Genomic DNA, 4,553 nt, shown 5'->3' with positions numbered 1-4,553 from the left:
CTTCTATAATGTCCTCTTTGATTGCATGAGAAGCACACAATATGCTCCTTGCTCTTGTGTTCCGTGGGACCAACCACTTTAGGCTTCTCCTTAGCCTTTAGTGTCATTTGACTCTTCTTCTTAGCTAATTTGGGACACTTTGTGTGGTAGTGACCCCACTCATCACATGTAAAGCACCTAATATGCTTCTTCTCCTCATTCTTCTTCCTACAACTCACATTAGTTTCTAATTAACTTTAGTGAGTTTAGGGTTTACCTCCTTTACCTTCTTGAGTGAAGGACACCTACTCTTGTAGTGCCCCATCTTACCACACTCAAAACATTTGATGTGGTCCTTTGTGCTCTTCTTGGTAGTTGAGGTAGAGGGTTGAGCTTCCAAGAATCTCCTCTTCCTTGGATTTCTCTTCTTCCTCTTCACTTGAAGATATGGATGATTCCACTTCTTCTTCCCTTGAAGATGTGAATGATACCTCCTCATCTTCCTTCATCTCCTCAGATGTTGAACTCGTGTCAACATTCGATTGGTCCTTCTCTTCTTGGACCAATGAGTCCTTCTCCTTGAGTTCCTCCTCTTCTTGGATTTGTGTAGGACTCTCATGAAGTGAAATTACCTTTTTCCAAAGGTCACTTGTGTTCTCGTACTCACCTACATTCAATACCGCATTAGGAGGTAATAAATTAATTAAAATTCTAGTTACCTCCTTGTCTGTCTCCGATTGCTCCCTTTGCTCCTCGGTCCAATATCAACGTCGGAGATGCTTTCCCTTTTTGTCCGTTGGAACTTTAAACGATTCCTCCAACGTAATCCATTGGTTCCAATTCATTTGGAACCACATCTCCATGCGCTTCCTCCAATAGTCGAAGTCCTTGCGCTCGTATGGAGGTGGGATTCGGATGTCCCATCCGAGAGGTCCCTCCGACTCCATCTTCTTCCTTTAGCCGTACTCTTGGCGATTAGTCCAACAAGAGCTCACCTAGCTCTGATACCACTTGTTGAGACCTTGACGTCCACTAGAAGGGGGGGGGGGTGAATAGCGTCTCACCCAAATCGATTGATTCCTATAATGTTAGTTCACAGCGGAAATACAAAAACAAATACTAACAAGATAAAGCAAACCTAACACGTTGATTTAACGTGGTTCAGAGATAAAGTTCCTACTCCACAGCTGTCCGTAAGGTGGACGATCCCGATCCGTCGGTGGATGACTCCCCGAAAAACCTCCGGCTAGCTCAAGCTCCTTATCGATGGAGAAACCTCACCACAAACACTTAAAATACAAGCACACCGATCACATGAAAGCTTGGGAGACTCTAATAGGCTTTAACCAAGTCTATTTCGTCAACCATGCCCAAGCACCCGAGCTCTATTAAATAGAGCTCGAGAGGAAAACACTAAGCTATTTTCCCGCTACCAGTCGACTGGTGTATGCACCAGTCGACTGGTTCTTTAAGTGTAGCTAACCGTTACCCAACGGTCGACTACCAGTCGACTGCTACAGTGTATCAGTCGACTGCTATATTACTACTACAGTGTCGCAACAGTACTACTACAGTGTCACAACAGTACTGCTACAGTGTCGCTACAGTACTACTACAGTGAAACCTAAAACCATAAGATTTCGCCCCGAGTACAATCACTTAGCACTCGTCCTCGCCCGACCAACCTAGACCTAGCCTTCTAGCCTCCTCCATCAGCCTCGCATCCCTCGGATGTCTCCCCATCCGTCATGTCTTGCCTTCTGGAGCTTCCTTCGGCCTTATCCTTATTGTCGGGTCTTTCTTTGCCAAGAGGCTCCTCACCTCCGAGACTTCATCCATTGCCAAGTCACACTTGGACTTACGTTGCCAAGACTACATACTTGGACTTACACCACCAAGACTCATCCTTGGACTTTTCTCCTCTGCCAAGATTATACTTAGACTTTCCTTATTGTACCTGTATCCTGCACACTCACAATGCATATCAAATACAACAATAAACCTAACTTAAACCTTTGCCTAAACATCAAAACCTAGGGCACCTAGATTGCTCCAACAGTTTCCTGTGAATCAAATGATGGTTTTGGCTCAGGCTCAGGTGTTGGTGATATCAAAGATGGTGATTCTTGAGACTCAACCATATCTACATGAGTCCCTATACATTGTTCCACAACATGCTCAAATCTTGCAACCTCTAAGGGTTGTGTGGACAAAGGTGGTGATTCTTGAGATGCTGCTTCCACAAGACAGCTCCCTACACATTCTTCAATATCATCATTGATCCGGCAGTAAGGTCGGGGGACCCCTTCAGCAGGGGAGTCAACGCCACGTGGAGGTCAAAAGGCAAACGACCGATCGGAGAAGAGTAGGGTCAACCGGCCGAACGGGTCCAAGCGGAATCAAAGACAACCTGACGAGGAGTCGGGTTTCCGACGCTCATGGTGAACAAGGTCGCCGAGCCGAGTGGGTTGCCCGCTCGGCAGAGGCATAAAACAGCATTGCTGTGAAGGAACAGTCTCAGCCGAGCACGTGACTGGGAATCCTCCCGGTCGGACCAATACCTGTGCCCGGTCGGACGATTGGAGACTGCCGAGCGGCTGGACACTCGGTGTGGGGGAAAAAGAAGACAAGGGCATGGGGACATTGGGGAACATCTTATGACAACAGGCATGCTCAACGATCAAGCCATACACAAAATCTTACTACAGAAGGTTCTGCCGTCCCATCAGAGAGGTGCTCGGACTGTAGCAGTATGGTGCTAGGCATGCTCCTCTGGCAAGCCCATACTAAGGTATGGTAAAGGACACGTGTATGCCTCGGTAGGTGTGCATACGCCTCCCCACAGCTCTATATAAGAGCCCTCAGACTTCGACGGAGGTACGCGATCTCGCATCTTCGGAGCCACTTCATAGTTTCCTCTTGCCTGACTTGAGCGTCGGAGGGTCACCGCCGGGAACCCCTTCCCGGCCCGACTTCCTTGCAGGTTCGCCGAAGATCCATACGGCCGGTCGGAGATCCACATCATCAGTTCGGAGAGCGCCACGTGCCCAACGTCCATTGATTCAGCGTTCGGACAGGATCAATCATCATCAACACATACATCAAAAAATAAATCAACATCTATATCCTCAATAGGAGAATCAATAACAAGAGGATTAATAACTTCACTTGTAGTTTTAAGTTGATCTACCACATCACATTTATCATCTGAAAGTTCAATGCCACTATAACACCCTATAAAATTTGGAGGTAGATCTAAAAACTTATTTACCATTGCATTATCTTCACAATCCTCATCTGAAGAGTCTTCATCTTTATACAAATTCAAAAATCTGCACTCAACCTTACCGGTGTCACAGAATTTTTTAAAGTCATAGTTCTCATTGACCCCCACTAACCTTTGTGGAAAAGGAACCCTTAGCGAAGGTCTTGGGAAAGGTACTTCTAATTTCCCATATTCCCTTTTAGCTTGTGGAGGAGATTCAACTTGCATATCTAGTGTTGGTATGATCAATCATTGAGGGAAAGGTACTTGTGACATTTGGGAACCTCCTGGAATAATGGAACTGAGTTCATGTGGTCTTCTATTGTTCTTCTCCTCAATTCTAAACATGTCCTTCTTCAGAAGTTCTTCATAATTTTTTTCAATTCTCAACCCAACATCATCACACTTTTCACTAGATCTTGTCTGCAAAGGAGGGGGATCTTCTTTAAACCAATTTGAAACAATACTTTCAATCTTTGCCCCTAAATGTTTGAACTCCCCGTTCTGTGACTTGTGCTTTTCAAAACTGATAGATGGTTGAGTTACAATTTATTTGACAGACTCTATAGCATTTATGGCTTGCACTCCTTGAATGTTTGAGGGAGATTTCATCCAACTTATATTCGATCATTCTTGGAGGTTCAATGTCACTTGATCAATTAACATATATTCTTCATCTACACTTTTGTCCATAAAAGAACCTCCAGCTGATGAATCCAATAAACTCTTGTCCGAAAAAGAAATCCCCCCATAGAATATGTGCAAAATCAATCATTTTTCAAAACCATGATGAGGGCACTGTCTTTGAAGACTCTTGAATCTATCCCATGCTTCAAATAATGATTCTCCGTATGCCTAAGCAAAATTTGTTATGCAATTCCTCATATACACTATTCTTCTTGGAGGGAAAAAATGATTCAGAAATTGCTTCTCCAATTGCTCCCAACTTGTGATACTTTGAGGATAGAGAGAATATAACCAAGTCCTTGCTTTATCCTTGATACTGAAAGGAAATACCATCAATCGAATTGCATCTGCTGACACTCCTTCACATTTCACCATATCACAAATCTCTAAAAATGTTTCAAGATGCAGATAAGGACTTTCTGATACTTCTCCTCCTAATTTGTGACCTTGTATCATAAAAATTAACTCTGGATCTAGTTGGAAACTTTCTACTTCAATTTGAGGTTGTACAATGGGAGATAAAAATCTTGCAGAAAATGGTGTAGAAAAATTTCTCATGGGCCTGCTTGACATGTTAGTGCTCATGGATATTCAAGAAAAAATTATAAAATAAAGAATCAAA

At 43.8% G+C, this 4,553-nt stretch overlaps 1 non-coding gene across 1 annotated transcript; it reads left to right on the top strand.

The window, feature by feature from the left end:
* Positions 1-4,025: 4,025 nt before the first annotated feature.
* Positions 4,026-4,131, top strand: LOC122054353. The gene has a single exon (XR_006132676.1). It is a non-coding gene; the product is annotated as a small nucleolar RNA R71 (small nucleolar RNA).
* Positions 4,132-4,553: the final 422 nt, after the last annotated feature.

This window comes from Zingiber officinale, chromosome 3A (genome assembly GCF_018446385.1).
Source record: "Zingiber officinale cultivar Zhangliang chromosome 3A, Zo_v1.1, whole genome shotgun sequence".
NCBI classification, from domain to species: domain Eukaryota; kingdom Viridiplantae; phylum Streptophyta; class Magnoliopsida; order Zingiberales; family Zingiberaceae; genus Zingiber; species Zingiber officinale.
This window is presented reverse-complemented; position numbering and strand designations above follow the sequence as displayed.